Consider the following 15,407-nt stretch of genomic DNA (forward strand, 5'->3'; position numbering starts at 1 on the left):
CCGACGCTAGTCTGTAGAACATGATGCGAGCGTCCTAGTGGGGACCCGCTAGTGCTGCGTTCTCGGTTCTTCTCAAAGGAATCCAGCTATACATTCTTGTGGATCGTGCATGTAAAGCGCGCAAGCCACACGGCAGCATTACCGCGGGAAAAGCAAAATGATGCATCGGCCGGGAATCGAACCCGGGCCGCCCGCGTGGCAGGCGAGCATTCTACCACTGAACCACCGATGCTCCGGGCGGTAGCAACTTCGCGCTGCTTCCCGAGCAGTTGTCTTGAGGGAAAGTGGGACTGTCGTCAAGCGCCATAGCATTCTGTCGAGAAGATGCTGCAGACGCTGAACCCTGCACTGTACTGCTTAAAATCGCCGCCAGAACGCGATCCTCTGGGTACTCTTGCGTCGCCGGAGCCGACTCTTGCCAAAGGATGCGAAATGTGCGCGGATATGCTGTCCGAATGCGTCTGGATGTGCTCCCCTAGCCTACCTCGAAATGCGCCTGCCAGGTACCACCACCTTCGGCCGCTGCCGACAGGCGGGAAGCCGACACAGTGCGGCGCCGGGGCGCTCGCTTGTGCGGTGGTGGTGTAATGGTCAGCATAGTTGCCTTCCAAGCAGTTGATCCGGGTTCGATTCCCGGCCACCGCAGCAGGCTTTTAATTTCGCGTTTGAGTACTTTTGCCACGCGCCTTGAAATTAATGTTTTTTTCCCCTCCCTGTTACTCGCTGCAGACCAGCCTGTAGTGTGTCTCGACTTGTCTCGACTTTGCTCGGCTGACGCGAGAGCTGACGCTCTCAAATCGGCCTATATCAAAACAACAAGCACGAGAAACGACTGAGAGAGGTAAGGAGAGGCGAGGCGAGGCGATGGACACACGGCACGCCCCTTCATTTCACGGTGGCGTCTCCATGACCGAATCGGGCTGTGGCTCCGAAAATAAAGGAGAAAGAAAAATACGAAGTAAAACTGCCAACAGTACCCTGTGTTCCGATGCACTCACCCGCCCAAGTACTGACAAGGGCCAAAGTTGTTACGCATCGGCAATCGGACATTTCCTTTCATTTTCTCTTTATCGGTTGAGAACCAGTGTATTGAGCACACTATGGCCATTGGCGAGTGAATGCTGTAGCGCTTCCCGACAGGTCGGGTTCGGAACCTCTGTCAACTTCCACGCAGGGTGATGATCTTTTGGTCATCACACTCGCCAGCTGAAATCGGCGCTGCCTTTTCGTAGTAGTAAAAGCGTAGTGGCCCGTGGGGGGATCGAACCCACGACCTTCGCGTTATTAGCACGACGCTCTAACCAACTGAGCTAACGGGCCTCGACAGATGCAGTTGCTCAGCCCTACGCTGGAACCGTGTGGCATGAAGCCATACACCATTTCTATGGCAGTCGTGTGTCTGCTTCCCTCGTCTATATCCTGCTGACTGTCACGAAGCAGTAGCTATATTGCTCGCAGGACGGGAAACGGCAGCTCTGACAGCTCAAACTCGTCACGATTAGTGTGGAAAAAATTCCGTTCCGGTACCGGGAATCGAACCCGGGCCTCCTGGGTGAAAGCCAGGTATCCTAGCCACTAGACAACACCGGATGTGTGCATTTTTTCGACGGTTCGGACGGCCCCTTGGCCCATTTCGTGCCGATTCCCGCGTCGGCGCCCATCTCTCTTTGCGAGCATCTTTGCGCATGCTGACTGGCAAGGCGCGCACCTCAAACGTCTCAGAGCAATGCTTTTGGCTTCATGCTCTGCTGGGAGAAGAGGAAAAGGGAAGCTGTAAGTAGCAATAACAGGAAGTAAACATTTTCCCGCTGAAGCGTTGTGGATAACAAACAAGAAATAAATTGGGGTCCTAGCAACAGCACCACCATCGGTCACAGAAAATTAAATGCCCCGGGTGAGGATCGAACTCACGACCTTAAGATTATGAGACTTACGCGCTGCCTACTGCGCTACCGAGGCACCGGTGAAGCGTTTGTCCTGGAAGCTGGGTAAGTACCACACCCAATGTTAGACGTGAAGACACTGTACTTCCTGGATAACGTGTTCTGTTTGCTACACGTGCATTGCCGGCCCAGTTGATTGCGGTGTTGCTGCAGCTTTTGCAACGATAGGCAGCACTCCTTGTCGTTAAAGTTCAGTGCCTCGGAGGCACCTGGACACAGCAACTTGTGAGGCCAGGCCGACGCTAGTCTGTAGAACATGATGCGAGCGTCCCAGTGGGGACCCGCTAGTGCTGCGTTCTCGGTTCTTCTCAAAGGAATCCAGCTATACATTCTTGTGGATCGTGCATGTAAAGCGCGCAAGCCACACGGCAGCATTACCGCGGGAAAAGCAAAATGATGCATCGGCCGGGAATCGAACCCGGGCCGCCCGCGTGGCAGGCGAGCATTCTACCACTGAACCACCGATGCTCCGGGCGGTAGCAACTTCGCGCTGCTTCCCGAGCAGTTGTCTTGAGGGAAAGTGGGACTGTCGTCAAGCGCCATAGCATTCTGTCGAGAAGATGCTGCAGACGCTGAACCCTGCACTGTACTGCTTAAAATCGCCGCCAGAACGCGATCCTCTGGGTACTCTTGCGTCGCCGGAGCCGACTCTTGCCAAAGGATGCGAAATGTGCGCGGATATGCTGTCCGAATGCGTCTGGATGTGCTCCCCTAGCCTACCTCGAAATGCGCCTGCCAGGTACCACCACCTTCGGCCGCTGCCGACAGGCGGGAAGCCGACACAGTGCGGCGCCGGGGCGCTCGCTTGTGCGGTGGTGGTGTAATGGTCAGCATAGTTGCCTTCCAAGCAGTTGATCCGGGTTCGATTCCCGGCCACCGCAGCAGGCTTTTAATTTCGCGTTTGAGTACTTTTGCCACGCGCCTTGAAATTAATGTTTTTTTCCCCTCCCTGTTACTCGCTGCAGACCAGCCTGTAGTGTGTCTCGACTTGTCTCGACTTTGCTCGGCTGACGCGAGAGCTGACGCTCTCAAATCGGCCTATATCAAAACAACAAGCACGAGAAACGACTGAGAGAGGTAAGGAGAGGCGAGGCGAGGCGATGGACACACGGCACGCCCCTTCATTTCACGGTGGCGTCTCCATGACCGAATCGGGCTGTGGCTCCGAAAATAAAGGAGAAAGAAAAATACGAAGTAAAACTGCCAACAGTACCCTGTGTTCCGATGCACTCACCCGCCCAAGTACTGACAAGGGCCAAAGTTGTTACGCATCGGCAATCGGACATTTCCTTTCATTTTCTCTTTATCGGTTGAGAACCAGTGTATTGAGCACACTATGGCCATTGGCGAGTGAATGCTGTAGCGCTTCCCGACAGGTCGGGTTCGGAACCTCTGTCAACTTCCACGCAGGGTGATGATCTTTTGGTCATCACACTCGCCAGCTGAAATCGGCGCTGCCTTTTCGTAGTAGTAAAAGCGTAGTGGCCCGTGGGGGGATCGAACCCACGACCTTCGCGTTATTAGCACGACGCTCTAACCAACTGAGCTAACGGGCCTCGACAGATGCAGTTGCTCAGCCCTACGCTGGAACCGTGTGGCATGAAGCCATACACCATTTCTATGGCAGTCGTGTGTCTGCTTCCCTCGTCTATATCCTGCTGACTGTCACGAAGCAGTAGCTATATTGCTCGCAGGACGGGAAACGGCAGCTCTGACAGCTCAAACTCGTCACGATTAGTGTGGAAAAAATTCCGTTCCGGTACCGGGAATCGAACCCGGGCCTCCTGGGTGAAAGCCAGGTATCCTAGCCACTAGACCACACCGGAGTGTGCATTTCTTCGACGGTTCGGACGGCCCCTTGGCCCATTTCGTGCCGATTCCCGCGTCGGCGCCCATCTCTCTTTGCGAGCATCTTTGCGCATGCTGACTGGCAAGGCGCGCACCTCAAACGTCTCAGAGCAATGCTTTTGGCTTCATGCTCTGCTGGGAGAAGAGGAAAAGGGAAGCTGTAAGTAGCAATAACAGGAAGTAAACATTTTCCCGCTGAAGCGTTGTGGATAACAAACAAGAAATAAATTGGGGTCCTAGCAACAGCACCACCATCGGTCACAGAAAATTAAATGCCCCGGGTGAGGATCGAACTCACGACCTTAAGATTATGAGACTTACGCGCTGCCTACTGCGCTACCGAGGCACCGGTGAAGCGTTTGTCCTGGAAGCTGGGTAAGTACCACACCCAATGTTAGACGTGAAGACACTGTACTTCCTGGATAACGTGTTCTGTTTGCTACACGTGCATTGCCGGCCCAGTTGATTGCGGTGTTGCTGCAGCTTTTGCAACGATAGGCAGCACTCCTTGTCGTTAAAGTTCAGTGCCTCGGAGGCACCTGGACACAGCAACTTGTGAGGCCAGGCCGACGCTAGTCTGTAGAACATGATGCGAGCGTCCTAGTGGGGACCCGCTAGTGCTGCGTTCTCGGTTCTTCTCAAAGGAATCCAGCTATACATTCTTGTGGATCGTGCATGTAAAGCGCGCAAGCCACACGGCAGCATTACCGCGGGAAAAGCAAAATGATGCATCGGCCGGGAATCGAACCCGGGCCGCCCGCGTGGCAGGCGAGCATTCTACCACTGAACCACCGATGCTCCGGGCGGTAGCAACTTCGCGCTGCTTCCCGAGCAGTTGTCTTGAGGGAAAGTGGGACTGTCGTCAAGCGCCATAGCATTCTGTCGAGAAGATGCTGCAGACGCTGAACCCTGCACTGTACTGCTTAAAATCGCCGCCAGAACGCGATCCTCTGGGTACTCTTGCGTCGCCGGAGCCGACTCTTGCCAAAGGATGCGAAATGTGCGCGGATATGCTGTCCGAATGCGTCTGGATGTGCTCCCCTAGCCTACCTCGAAATGCGCCTGCCAGGTACCACCACCTTCGGCCGCTGCCGACAGGCGGGAAGCCGACACAGTGCGGCGCCGGGGCGCTCGCTTGTGCGGTGGTGGTGTAATGGTCAGCATAGTTGCCTTCCAAGCAGTTGATCCGGGTTCGATTCCCGGCCACCGCAGCAGGCTTTTAATTTCGCGTTTGAGTACTTTTGCCACGCGCCTTGAAATTAATGTTTTTTTTCCCCTCCCTGTTACTCGCTGCAGACCAGCCTGTAGTGTGTCTCGACTTGTCTCGACTTTGCTCGGCTGACGCGAGAGCTGACGCTCTCAAATCGGCCTATATCAAAACAACAAGCACGAGAAACGACTGAGAGAGGTAAGGAGAGGCGAGGCGAGGCGATGGACACACGGCACGCCCCTTCATTTCACGGTGGCGTCTCCATGACCGAATCGGGCTGTGGCTCCGAAAATAAAGGAGAAAGAAAAATACGAAGTAAAACTGCCAACAGTACCCTGTGTTCCGATGCACTCACCCGCCCAAGTACTGACAAGGGCCAAAGTTGTTACGCATCGGCAATCGGACATTTCCTTTCATTTTCTCTTTATCGGTTGAGAACCAGTGTATTGAGCACACTATGGCCATTGGCGAGTGAATGCTGTAGCGCTTCCCGACAGGTCGGGTTCGGAACCTCTGTCAACTTCCACGCAGGGTGATGATCTTTTGGTCATCACACTCGCCAGCTGAAATCGGCGCTGCCTTTTCGTAGTAGTAAAAGCGTAGTGGCCCGTGGGGGGATCGAACCCACGACCTTCGCGTTATTAGCACGACGCTCTAACCAACTGAGCTAACGGGCCTCGACAGATGCAGTTGCTCAGCCCTACGCTGGAACCGTGTGGCATGAAGCCATACACCATTTCTATGGCAGTCGTGTGTCTGCTTCCCTCGTCTATATCCTGCTGACTGTCACGAAGCAGTAGCTATATTGCTCGCAGGACGGGAAACGGCAGCTCTGACAGCTCAAACTCGTCACGATTAGTGTGGAAAAAATTCCGTTCCGGTACCGGGAATCGAACCCGGGCCTCCTGGGTGAAAGCCAGGTATCCTAGCCACTAGACCACACCGGAGTGTGCATTTCTTCGACGGTTCGGACGGCCCCTTGGCCCATTTCGTGCCGATTCCCGCGTCGGCGCCCATCTCTCTTTGCGAGCATCTTTGCGCATGCTGACTGGCAAGGCGCGCACCTCAAACGTCTCAGAGCAATGCTTTTGGCTTCATGCTCTGCTGGGAGAAGAGGAAAAGGGAAGCTGTAAGTAGCAATAACAGGAAGTAAACATTTTCCCGCTGAAGCGTTGTGGATAACAAACAAGAAATAAATTGGGGTCCTAGCAACAGCACCACCATCGGTCACAGAAAATTAAATGCCCCGGGTGAGGATCGAACTCACGACCTTAAGATTATGAGACTTACGCGCTGCCTACTGCGCTACCGAGGCACCGGTGAAGCGTTTGTCCTGGAAGCTGGGTAAGTACCACACCCAATGTTAGACGTGAAGACACTGTACTTCCTGGATAACGTGTTCTGTTTGCTACACGTGCATTGCCGGCCCAGTTGATTGCGGTGTTGCTGCAGCTTTTGCAACGATAGGCAGCACTCCTTGTCGTTAAAGTTCAGTGCCTCGGAGGCACCTGGACACAGCAACTTGTGAGGCCAGGCCGACGCTAGTCTGTAGAACATGATGCGAGCGTCCTAGTGGGGACCCGCTAGTGCTGCGTTCTCGGTTCTTCTCAAAGGAATCCAGCTATACATTCTTGTGGATCGTGCATGTAAAGCGCGCAAGCCACACGGCAGCATTACCGCGGGAAAAGCAAAATGATGCATCGGCCGGGAATCGAACCCGGGCCGCCCGCGTGGCAGGCGAGCATTCTACCACTGAACCACCGATGCTCCGGGCGGTAGCAACTTCGCGCTGCTTCCCGAGCAGTTGTCTTGAGGGAAAGTGGGACTGTCGTCAAGCGCCATAGCATTCTGTCGAGAAGATGCTGCAGACGCTGAACCCTGCACTGTACTGCTTAAAATCGCCGCCAGAACGCGATCCTCTGGGTACTCTTGCGTCGCCGGAGCCGACTCTTGCCAAAGGATGCGAAATGTGCGCGGATATGCTGTCCGAATGCGTCTGGATGTGCTCCCCTAGCCTACCTCGAAATGCGCCTGCCAGGTACCACCACCTTCGGCCGCTGCCGACAGGCGGGAAGCCGACACAGTGCGGCGCCGGGGCGCTCGCTTGTGCGGTGGTGGTGTAATGGTCAGCATAGTTGCCTTCCAAGCAGTTGATCCGGGTTCGATTCCCGGCCACCGCAGCAGGCTTTTAATTTCGCGTTTGAGTACTTTTGCCACGCGCCTTGAAATTAATGTTTTTTTCCCCTCCCTGTTACTCGCTGCAGACCAGCCTGTAGTGTGTCTCGACTTGTCTCGACTTTGCTCGGCTGACGCGAGAGCTGACGCTCTCAAATCGGCCTATATCAAAACAACAAGCACGAGAAACGACTGAGAGAGGTAAGGAGAGGCGAGGCGAGGCGATGGACACACGGCACGCCCCTTCATTTCACGGTGGCGTCTCCATGACCGAATCGGGCTGTGGCTCCGAAAATAAAGGAGAAAGAAAAATACGAAGTAAAACTGCCAACAGTACCCTGTGTTCCGATGCACTCACCCGCCCAAGTACTGACAAGGGCCAAAGTTGTTACGCATCGGCAATCGGACATTTCCTTTCATTTTCTCTTTATCGGTTGAGAACCAGTGTATTGAGCACACTATGGCCATTGGCGAGTGAATGCTGTAGCGCTTCCCGACAGGTCGGGTTCGGAACCTCTGTCAACTTCCACGCAGGGTGATGATCTTTTGGTCATCACACTCGCCAGCTGAAATCGGCGCTGCCTTTTCGTAGTAGTAAAAGCGTAGTGGCCCGTGGGGGGATCGAACCCACGACCTTCGCGTTATTAGCACGACGCTCTAACCAACTGAGCTAACGGGCCTCGACAGATGCAGTTGCTCAGCCCTACGCTGGAACCGTGTGGCATGAAGCCATACACCATTTCTATGGCAGTCGTGTGTCTGCTTCCCTCGTCTATATCCTGCTGACTGTCACGAAGCAGTAGCTATATTGCTCGCAGGACGGGAAACGGCAGCTCTGACAGCTCAAACTCGTCACGATTAGTGTGGAAAAAATTCCGTTCCGGTACCGGGAATCGAACCCGGGCCTCCTGGGTGAAAGCCAGGTATCCTAGCCACTAGACAACACCGGATGTGTGCATTTTTTCGACGGTTCGGACGGCCCCTTGGCCCATTTCGTGCCGATTCCCGCGTCGGCGCCCATCTCTCTTTGCGAGCATCTTTGCGCATGCTGACTGGCAAGGCGCGCACCTCAAACGTCTCAGAGCAATGCTTTTGGCTTCATGCTCTGCTGGGAGAAGAGGAAAAGGGAAGCTGTAAGTAGCAATAACAGGAAGTAAACATTTTCCCGCTGAAGCGTTGTGGATAACAAACAAGAAATAAATTGGGGTCCTAGCAACAGCACCACCATCGGTCACAGAAAATTAAATGCCCCGGGTGAGGATCGAACTCACGACCTTAAGATTATGAGACTTACGCGCTGCCTACTGCGCTACCGAGGCACCGGTGAAGCGTTTGTCCTGGAAGCTGGGTAAGTACCACACCCAATGTTAGACGTGAAGACACTGTACTTCCTGGATAACGTGTTCTGTTTGCTACACGTGCATTGCCGGCCCAGTTGATTGCGGTGTTGCTGCAGCTTTTGCAACGATAGGCAGCACTCCTTGTCGTTAAAGTTCAGTGCCTCGGAGGCACCTGGACACAGCAACTTGTGAGGCCAGGCCGACGCTAGTCTGTAGAACATGATGCGAGCGTCCCAGTGGGGACCCGCTAGTGCTGCGTTCTCGGTTCTTCTCAAAGGAATCCAGCTATACATTCTTGTGGATCGTGCATGTAAAGCGCGCAAGCCACACGGCAGCATTACCGCGGGAAAAGCAAAATGATGCATCGGCCGGGAATCGAACCCGGGCCGCCCGCGTGGCAGGCGAGCATTCTACCACTGAAACACCGATGCTCCGGGCGGTAGCAACTTCGCGCTGCTTCCCGAGCAGTTGTCTTGAGGGAAAGTGGGACTGTCGTCAAGCGCCATAGCATTCTGTCGAGAAGATGCTGCAGACGCTGAACCCTGCACTGTACTGCTTAAAATCGCCGCCAGAACGCGATCCTCTGGGTACTCTTGCGTCGCCGGAGCCGACTCTTGCCAAAGGATGCGAAATGTGCGCGGATATGCTGTCCGAATGCGTCTGGATGTGCTCCCCTAGCCTACCTCGAAATGCGCCTGCCAGGTACCACCACCTTCGGCCGCTGCCGACAGGCGGGAAGCCGACACAGTGCGGCGCCGGGGCGCTCGCTTGTGCGGTGGTGGTGTAATGGTCAGCATAGTTGCCTTCCAAGCAGTTGATCCGGGTTCGATTCCCGGCCACCGCAGCAGGCTTTTAATTTCGCGTTTGAGTACTTTTGCCACGCGCCTTGAAATTAATGTTTTTTTCCCCTCCCTGTTACTCGCTGCAGACCAGCCTGTAGTGTGTCTCGACTTGTCTCGACTTTGCTCGGCTGACGCGAGAGCTGACGCTCTCAAATCGGCCTATATCAAAACAACAAGCACGAGAAACGACTGAGAGAGGTAAGGAGAGGCGAGGCGAGGCGATGGACACACGGCACGCCCCTTCATTTCACGGTGGCGTCTCCATGACCGAATCGGGCTGTGGCTCCGAAAATAAAGGAGAAAGAAAAATACGAAGTAAAACTGCCAACAGTACCCTGTGTTCCGATGCACTCACCCGCCCAAGTACTGACAAGGGCCAAAGTTGTTACGCATCGGCAATCGGACATTTCCTTTCATTTTCTCTTTATCGGTTGAGAACCAGTGTATTGAGCACACTATGGCCATTGGCGAGTGAATGCTGTAGCGCTTCCCGACAGGTCGGGTTCGGAACCTCTGTCAACTTCCACGCAGGGTGATGATCTTTTGGTCATCACACTCGCCAGCTGAAATCGGCGCTGCCTTTTCGTAGTAGTAAAAGCGTAGTGGCCCGTGGGGGGATCGAACCCACGACCTTCGCGTTATTAGCACGACGCTCTAACCAACTGAGCTAACGGGCCTCGACAGATGCAGTTGCTCAGCCCTACGCTGGAACCGTGTGGCATGAAGCCATACACCATTTCTATGGCAGTCGTGTGTCTGCTTCCCTCGTCTATATCCTGCTGACTGTCACGAAGCAGTAGCTATATTGCTCGCAGGACGGGAAACGGCAGCTCTGACAGCTCAAACTCGTCACGATTAGTGTGGAAAAAATTCGGTTCCGGTACCGGGAATCGAACCCGGGCCTCCTGGGTGAAAGCCAGGTATCCTAGCCACTAGACCACACCGGATGTGTGCATTTCTTCGACGGTTCGGACGGCCCCTTGGCCCATTTCGTGCCGATTCCCGCGTCGGCGCCCATCTCTCTTTGCGAGCATCTTTGCGCATGCTGACTGGCAAGGCGCGCACCTCAAACGTCTCAGAGCAATGCTTTTGGCTTCATGCTCTGCTGGGAGAAGAGGAAAAGGGAAGCTGTAAGTAGCAATAACAGGAAGTAAACATTTTCCCGCTGAAGCGTTGTGGATAACAAACAAGAAATAAATTGGGGTCCTAGCAACAGCACCACCATCGGTCACAGAAAATTAAATGCCCCGGGTGAGGATCGAACTCACGACCTTAAGATTATGAGACTTACGCGCTGCCTACTGCGCTACCGAGGCACCGGTGAAGCGTTTGTCCTGGAAGCTGGGTAAGTACCACACCCAATGTTAGACGTGAAGACACTGTACTTCCTGGATAACGTGTTCTGTTTGCTACACGTGCATTGCCGGCCCAGTTGATTGCGGTGTTGCTGCAGCTTTTGCAACGATAGGCAGCACTCCTTGACGTTAAAGTTCAGTGCCTCGGAGGCACCTGGACACAGCAACTTGTGAGGCCAGGCCGACGCTAGTCTGTAGAACATGATGCGAGCGTCCCAGTGGGGACCCGCTAGTGCTGCGTTCTCGGTTCTTCTCAAAGGAATCCAGCTATACATTCTTGTGGATCGTGCATGTAAAGCGCGCAAGCCACACGGCAGCATTACCGCGGGAAAAGCAAAATGATGCATCGGCCGGGAATCGAACCCGGGGACGCCCGCGTGGCAGGCGAGCATTCTACCACTGAACCACCGATGCTCCGGGCGGTAGCAACTTCGCGCTGCTTCCCGAGCAGTTGTCTTGAGGGAAAGTGGGACTGTCGTCAAGCGCCATAGCATTCTGTCGAGAAGATGCTGCAGACGCTGAACCCTGCACTGTACTGCTTAAAATCGCCGCCAGAACGCGATCCTCTGGGTACTCTTGCGTCGCCGGAGCCGACTCTTGCCAAAGGATGCGAAATGTGCGCGGATATGCTGTCCGAATGCGTCTGGATGTGCTCCCCTAGCCTACCTCGAAATGCGCCTGCCAGGTACCACCACCTTCGGCCGCTGCCGACAGGCGGGAAGCCGACACAGTGCGGCGCCGGGGCGCTCGCTTGTGCGGTGGTGGTGTAATGGTCAGCATAGTTGCCTTCCAAGCAGTTGATCCGGGTTCGATTCCCGGCCACCGCAGCAGGCTTTTAATTTCGCGTTTGAGTACTTTTGCCACGCGCCTTGAAATTAATGTTTTTTTCCCCTCCCTGTTACTCGCTGCAGACCAGCCTGTAGTGTGTCTCGACTTGTCTCGACTTTGCTCGGCTGACGCGAGAGCTGACGCTCTCAAATCGGCCTATATCAAAACAACAAGCACGAGAAACGACTGAGAGAGGTAAGGAGAGGCGAGGCGAGGCGATGGACACACGGCACGCCCCTTCATTTCACGGTGGCGTCTCCATGACCGAATCGGGCTGTGGCTCCGAAAATAAAGGAGAAAGAAAAATACGAAGTAAAACTGCCAACAGTACCCTGTGTTCCGATGCACTCACCCGCCCAAGTACTGACAAGGGCCAAAGTTGTTACGCATCGGCAATCGGACATTTCCTTTCATTTTCTCTTTATCGGTTGAGAACCAGTGTATTGAGCACACTATGGCCATTGGCGAGTGAATGCTGTAGCGCTTCCCGACAGGTCGGGTTCGGAACCTCTGTCAACTTCCACGCAGGGTGATGATCTTTTGGTCATCACACTCGCCAGCTGAAATCGGCGCTGCCTTTTCGTAGTAGTAAAAGCGTAGTGGCCGGTGGGGGGATCGAACCCACGACCTTCGCGTTATTAGCTCGACGCTCTAACCAACTGAGCTAACGGGCCTCGACAGATGCAGTTGCTCAGCCCTACGCTGGAACCGTGTGGCATGAAGCCATACACCATTTCTATGGCAGTCGTGTGTCTGCTTCCCTCGTCTATATCCTGCTGACTGTCACGAAGCAGTAGCTATATTGCTCGCAGGACGGGAAACGGCAGCTCTGACAGCTCAAACTCGTCACGATTAGTGTGGAAAAAATTCCGTTCCGGTACCGGGAATCGAACCCGGGCCTCCTGGGTGAAAGCCAGGTATCCTAGCCACTAGACCACACCGGATGTGTGCATTTCTTCGACGGTTCGGACGGCCCCTTGGCCCATTTCGTGCCGATTCCCGCGTCGGCGCCCATCTCTCTTTGCGAGCATCTTTGCGCATGCTGACTGGCAAGGCGCGCACCTCAAACGTCTCAGAGCAATGCTTTTGGCTTCATGCTCTGCTGGGAGAAGAGGAAAAGGGAAGCTGTAAGTAGCAATAACAGGAAGTAAACATTTTCCCGCTGAAGCGTTGTGGATAACAAACAAGAAATAAATTGGGGTCCTAGCAACAGCACCACCATCGGTCACAGAAAATTAAATGCCCCGGGTGAGGATCGAACTCACGACCTTAAGATTATGAGACTTACGCGCTGCCTACTGCGCTACCGAGGCACCGGTGAAGCGTTTGTCCTGGAAGCTGGGTAAGTACCACACCCAATGTTAGACGTGAAGACACTGTACTTCCTGGATAACGTGTTCTGTTTGCTACACGTGCATTGCCGGCCCAGTTGATTGCGGTGTTGCTGCAGCTTTTGCAACGATAGGCAGCACTCCTTGTCGTTAAAGTTCAGTGCCTCGGAGGCACCTGGACACAGCAACTTGTGAGGCCAGGCCGACGCTAGTCTGTAGAACATGATGCGAGCGTCCCAGTGGGGACCCGCTAGTGCTGCGTTCTCGGTTCTTCTCAAAGGAATCCAGCTATACATTCTTGTGGATCGTGCATGTAAAGCGCGCAAGCCACACGGCAGCATTACCGCGGGAAAAGCAAAATGATGCATCGGCCGGGAATCGAACCCGGGCCGCCCGCGTGGCAGGCGAGCATTCTACCACTGAACCACCGATGCTCCGGGCGGTAGCAACTTCGCGCTGCTTCCCGAGCAGTTGTCTTGAGGGAAAGTGGGACTGTCGTCAAGCGCCATAGCATTCTGTCGAGAAGATGCTGCAGACGCTGAACCCTGCACTGTACTGCTTAAAATCGCCGCCAGAACGCGATCCTCTGGGTACTCTTGCGTCGCCGGAGCCGACTCTTGCCAAAGGATGCGAAATGTGCGCGGATATGCTGTCCGAATGCGTCTGGATGTGCTCCCCTAGCCTACCTCGAAATGCGCCTGCCAGGTACCACCACCTTCGGCCGCTGCCGACAGGCGGGAAGCCGACACAGTGCGGCGCCGGGGCGCTCGCTTGTGCGGTGGTGGTGTAATGGTCAGCATAGTTGCCTTCCAAGCAGTTGATCCGGGTTCGATTCCCGGCCACCGCAGCAGGCTTTTAATTTCGCGTTTGAGTACTTTTGCCACGCGCCTTGAAATTAATGTTTTTTTCCCCTCCCTGTTACTCGCTGCAGACCAGCCTGTAGTGTGTCTCGACTTGTCTCGACTTTGCTCGGCTGACGCGAGAGCTGACGCTCTCAAATCGGCCTATATCAAAACAACAAGCACGAGAAACGACTGAGAGAGGTAAGGAGAGGCGAGGCGAGGCGATGGACACACGGCACGCCCCTTCATTTCACGGTGGCGTCTCCATGACCGAATCGGGCTGTGGCTCCGAAAATAAAGGAGAAAGAAAAATACGAAGTAAAACTGCCAACAGTACCCTGTGTTCCGATGCACTCACCCGCCCAAGTACTGACAAGGGCCAAAGTTGTTACGCATCGGCAATCGGACATTTCCTTTCATTTTCTCTTTATCGGTTGAGAACCAGTGTATTGAGCACACTATGGCCATTGGCGAGTGAATGCTGTAGCGCTTCCCGACAGGTCGGGTTCGGAACCTCTGTCAACTTCCACGCAGGGTGATGATCTTTTGGTCATCACACTCGCCAGCTGAAATCGGCGCTGCCTTTTCGTAGTAGTAAAAGCGTAGTGGCCCGTGGGGGGATCGAACCCACGACCTTCGCGTTATTAGCTCGACGCTCTAACCAACTGAGCTAACGGGCCTCGACAGATGCAGTTGCTCAGCCCTACGCTGGAACCGTGTGGCATGAAGCCATACACCATTTCTATGGCAGTCGTGTGTCTGCTTCCCTCGTCTATATCCTGCTGACTGTCACGAAGCAGTAGCTATATTGCTCGCAGGACGGGAAACGGCAGCTCTGACAGCTCAAACTCGTCACGATTAGTGTGGAAAAAATTCCGTTCCGGTACCGGGAATCGAACCCGGGCCTCCTGGGTGAAAGCCAGGTATCCTAGCCACTAGACCACACCGGATGTGTGCATTTCTTCGACGGTTCGGACGGCCCCTTGGCCCATTTCGTGCCGATTCCCGCGTCGGCGCCCATCTCTCTTTGCGAGCATCTTTGCGCATGCTGACTGGCAAGGCGCGCACCTCAAACGTCTCAGAGCAATGCTTTTGGCTTCATGCTCTGCTGGGAGAAGAGGAAAAGGGAAGCTGTAAGTAGCAATAACAGGAAGTAAACATTTTCCCGCTGAAGCGTTGTGGATAACAAACAAGAAATAAATTGGGGTCCTAGCAACAGCACCACCATCGGTCACAGAAAATTAAATGCCCCGGGTGAGGATCGAACTCACGACCTTAAGATTATGAGACTTACGCGCTGCCTACTGCGCTACCGAGGCACCGGTGAAGCGTTTGTCCTGGAAGCTGGGTAAGTACCACACCCAATGTTAGACGTGAAGACACTGTACTTCCTGGATAACGTGTTCTGTTTGCTACACGTGCATTGCCGGCCCAGTTGATTGCGGTGTTGCTGCAGCTTTTGCAACGATAGGCAGCACTCCTTGTCGTTAAAGTTCAGTGCCTCGGAGGCACCTGGACACAGCAACTTGTGAGGCCAGGCCGACGCTAGTCTGTAGAACATGATGCGAGCGTCCCAGTGGGGACCCGCTAGTGCTGCGTTCTCGGTTCTTCTCAAAGGAATCCAGCTATACATTCTTGTGGATCGTGCATGTAAAGCGCGCAAGCCACACGGCAGCATTACCGCGGGAAAAGC

At 54.5% G+C, this 15,407-nt stretch overlaps 35 non-coding genes across 35 annotated transcripts; 7 read left to right on the plus strand and 28 right to left on the minus strand.

Moving 5' to 3' along the window:
* Positions 1–161: 161 nt before the first annotated feature.
* Positions 162–232, minus strand: Trnag-gcc (transfer RNA glycine (anticodon GCC)). Its single transcript has one exon. It is a non-coding gene; the product is annotated as a tRNA-Gly (tRNA).
* Positions 233–573: 341 nt separating this feature from the next.
* Trnag-ucc (transfer RNA glycine (anticodon UCC)) lies at positions 574–645 on the plus strand. Its single transcript has one exon. It is a non-coding gene; the product is annotated as a tRNA-Gly (tRNA).
* Positions 646–1,246: 601 nt separating this feature from the next.
* Positions 1,247–1,320, minus strand: Trnai-aau (transfer RNA isoleucine (anticodon AAU)). Its single transcript has one exon. It is a non-coding gene; the product is annotated as a tRNA-Ile (tRNA).
* A 198-nt stretch (positions 1,321–1,518) lies between these two features.
* On the minus strand, positions 1,519–1,590 carry Trnae-uuc (transfer RNA glutamic acid (anticodon UUC)). Its single transcript has one exon. It is a non-coding gene; the product is annotated as a tRNA-Glu (tRNA).
* Positions 1,591–1,886: 296 nt separating this feature from the next.
* Trnam-cau (transfer RNA methionine (anticodon CAU)) lies at positions 1,887–1,959 on the minus strand. Its single transcript has one exon. It is a non-coding gene; the product is annotated as a tRNA-Met (tRNA).
* Positions 1,960–2,340: 381 nt separating this feature from the next.
* On the minus strand, positions 2,341–2,411 carry Trnag-gcc (transfer RNA glycine (anticodon GCC)). Its single transcript has one exon. It is a non-coding gene; the product is annotated as a tRNA-Gly (tRNA).
* Positions 2,412–2,752: 341 nt separating this feature from the next.
* Trnag-ucc (transfer RNA glycine (anticodon UCC)) lies at positions 2,753–2,824 on the plus strand. The gene has a single exon. It is a non-coding gene; the product is annotated as a tRNA-Gly (tRNA).
* Positions 2,825–3,425: 601 nt separating this feature from the next.
* Trnai-aau (transfer RNA isoleucine (anticodon AAU)) lies at positions 3,426–3,499 on the minus strand. The gene has a single exon. It is a non-coding gene; the product is annotated as a tRNA-Ile (tRNA).
* A 198-nt stretch (positions 3,500–3,697) lies between these two features.
* Trnae-uuc (transfer RNA glutamic acid (anticodon UUC)) lies at positions 3,698–3,769 on the minus strand. Its single transcript has one exon. It is a non-coding gene; the product is annotated as a tRNA-Glu (tRNA).
* A 295-nt stretch (positions 3,770–4,064) lies between these two features.
* Trnam-cau (transfer RNA methionine (anticodon CAU)) lies at positions 4,065–4,137 on the minus strand. Its single transcript has one exon. It is a non-coding gene; the product is annotated as a tRNA-Met (tRNA).
* Positions 4,138–4,518: 381 nt separating this feature from the next.
* Positions 4,519–4,589, minus strand: Trnag-gcc (transfer RNA glycine (anticodon GCC)). Its single transcript has one exon. It is a non-coding gene; the product is annotated as a tRNA-Gly (tRNA).
* Positions 4,590–4,930: 341 nt separating this feature from the next.
* Positions 4,931–5,002, plus strand: Trnag-ucc (transfer RNA glycine (anticodon UCC)). The gene has a single exon. It is a non-coding gene; the product is annotated as a tRNA-Gly (tRNA).
* Positions 5,003–5,604: 602 nt separating this feature from the next.
* Positions 5,605–5,678, minus strand: Trnai-aau (transfer RNA isoleucine (anticodon AAU)). The gene has a single exon. It is a non-coding gene; the product is annotated as a tRNA-Ile (tRNA).
* Positions 5,679–5,876: 198 nt separating this feature from the next.
* Trnae-uuc (transfer RNA glutamic acid (anticodon UUC)) lies at positions 5,877–5,948 on the minus strand. Its single transcript has one exon. It is a non-coding gene; the product is annotated as a tRNA-Glu (tRNA).
* Positions 5,949–6,243: 295 nt separating this feature from the next.
* On the minus strand, positions 6,244–6,316 carry Trnam-cau (transfer RNA methionine (anticodon CAU)). The gene has a single exon. It is a non-coding gene; the product is annotated as a tRNA-Met (tRNA).
* Positions 6,317–6,697: 381 nt separating this feature from the next.
* Trnag-gcc (transfer RNA glycine (anticodon GCC)) lies at positions 6,698–6,768 on the minus strand. Its single transcript has one exon. It is a non-coding gene; the product is annotated as a tRNA-Gly (tRNA).
* A 341-nt stretch (positions 6,769–7,109) lies between these two features.
* On the plus strand, positions 7,110–7,181 carry Trnag-ucc (transfer RNA glycine (anticodon UCC)). Its single transcript has one exon. It is a non-coding gene; the product is annotated as a tRNA-Gly (tRNA).
* A 601-nt stretch (positions 7,182–7,782) lies between these two features.
* On the minus strand, positions 7,783–7,856 carry Trnai-aau (transfer RNA isoleucine (anticodon AAU)). Its single transcript has one exon. It is a non-coding gene; the product is annotated as a tRNA-Ile (tRNA).
* A 198-nt stretch (positions 7,857–8,054) lies between these two features.
* Positions 8,055–8,126, minus strand: Trnae-uuc (transfer RNA glutamic acid (anticodon UUC)). The gene has a single exon. It is a non-coding gene; the product is annotated as a tRNA-Glu (tRNA).
* Positions 8,127–8,422: 296 nt separating this feature from the next.
* On the minus strand, positions 8,423–8,495 carry Trnam-cau (transfer RNA methionine (anticodon CAU)). The gene has a single exon. It is a non-coding gene; the product is annotated as a tRNA-Met (tRNA).
* A 381-nt stretch (positions 8,496–8,876) lies between these two features.
* On the minus strand, positions 8,877–8,947 carry Trnag-gcc (transfer RNA glycine (anticodon GCC)). The gene has a single exon. It is a non-coding gene; the product is annotated as a tRNA-Gly (tRNA).
* Positions 8,948–9,288: 341 nt separating this feature from the next.
* Positions 9,289–9,360, plus strand: Trnag-ucc (transfer RNA glycine (anticodon UCC)). Its single transcript has one exon. It is a non-coding gene; the product is annotated as a tRNA-Gly (tRNA).
* A 601-nt stretch (positions 9,361–9,961) lies between these two features.
* Trnai-aau (transfer RNA isoleucine (anticodon AAU)) lies at positions 9,962–10,035 on the minus strand. The gene has a single exon. It is a non-coding gene; the product is annotated as a tRNA-Ile (tRNA).
* A 198-nt stretch (positions 10,036–10,233) lies between these two features.
* Positions 10,234–10,305, minus strand: Trnae-uuc (transfer RNA glutamic acid (anticodon UUC)). The gene has a single exon. It is a non-coding gene; the product is annotated as a tRNA-Glu (tRNA).
* Positions 10,306–10,601: 296 nt separating this feature from the next.
* Trnam-cau (transfer RNA methionine (anticodon CAU)) lies at positions 10,602–10,674 on the minus strand. The gene has a single exon. It is a non-coding gene; the product is annotated as a tRNA-Met (tRNA).
* Positions 10,675–11,055: 381 nt separating this feature from the next.
* On the minus strand, positions 11,056–11,127 carry Trnag-gcc (transfer RNA glycine (anticodon GCC)). The gene has a single exon. It is a non-coding gene; the product is annotated as a tRNA-Gly (tRNA).
* A 341-nt stretch (positions 11,128–11,468) lies between these two features.
* Positions 11,469–11,540, plus strand: Trnag-ucc (transfer RNA glycine (anticodon UCC)). The gene has a single exon. It is a non-coding gene; the product is annotated as a tRNA-Gly (tRNA).
* Positions 11,541–12,141: 601 nt separating this feature from the next.
* Trnai-aau (transfer RNA isoleucine (anticodon AAU)) lies at positions 12,142–12,215 on the minus strand. Its single transcript has one exon. It is a non-coding gene; the product is annotated as a tRNA-Ile (tRNA).
* Positions 12,216–12,413: 198 nt separating this feature from the next.
* Trnae-uuc (transfer RNA glutamic acid (anticodon UUC)) lies at positions 12,414–12,485 on the minus strand. The gene has a single exon. It is a non-coding gene; the product is annotated as a tRNA-Glu (tRNA).
* A 296-nt stretch (positions 12,486–12,781) lies between these two features.
* Trnam-cau (transfer RNA methionine (anticodon CAU)) lies at positions 12,782–12,854 on the minus strand. Its single transcript has one exon. It is a non-coding gene; the product is annotated as a tRNA-Met (tRNA).
* A 381-nt stretch (positions 12,855–13,235) lies between these two features.
* Positions 13,236–13,306, minus strand: Trnag-gcc (transfer RNA glycine (anticodon GCC)). Its single transcript has one exon. It is a non-coding gene; the product is annotated as a tRNA-Gly (tRNA).
* A 341-nt stretch (positions 13,307–13,647) lies between these two features.
* Positions 13,648–13,719, plus strand: Trnag-ucc (transfer RNA glycine (anticodon UCC)). The gene has a single exon. It is a non-coding gene; the product is annotated as a tRNA-Gly (tRNA).
* A 601-nt stretch (positions 13,720–14,320) lies between these two features.
* On the minus strand, positions 14,321–14,394 carry Trnai-aau (transfer RNA isoleucine (anticodon AAU)). Its single transcript has one exon. It is a non-coding gene; the product is annotated as a tRNA-Ile (tRNA).
* A 198-nt stretch (positions 14,395–14,592) lies between these two features.
* Positions 14,593–14,664, minus strand: Trnae-uuc (transfer RNA glutamic acid (anticodon UUC)). The gene has a single exon. It is a non-coding gene; the product is annotated as a tRNA-Glu (tRNA).
* A 296-nt stretch (positions 14,665–14,960) lies between these two features.
* Trnam-cau (transfer RNA methionine (anticodon CAU)) lies at positions 14,961–15,033 on the minus strand. The gene has a single exon. It is a non-coding gene; the product is annotated as a tRNA-Met (tRNA).
* Positions 15,034–15,407: the final 374 nt, after the last annotated feature.

Source organism: Schistocerca gregaria, chromosome 2, assembly GCF_023897955.1.
Source record: "Schistocerca gregaria isolate iqSchGreg1 chromosome 2, iqSchGreg1.2, whole genome shotgun sequence".
NCBI classification, from domain to species: Eukaryota; Metazoa; Arthropoda; class Insecta; order Orthoptera; family Acrididae; genus Schistocerca; species Schistocerca gregaria.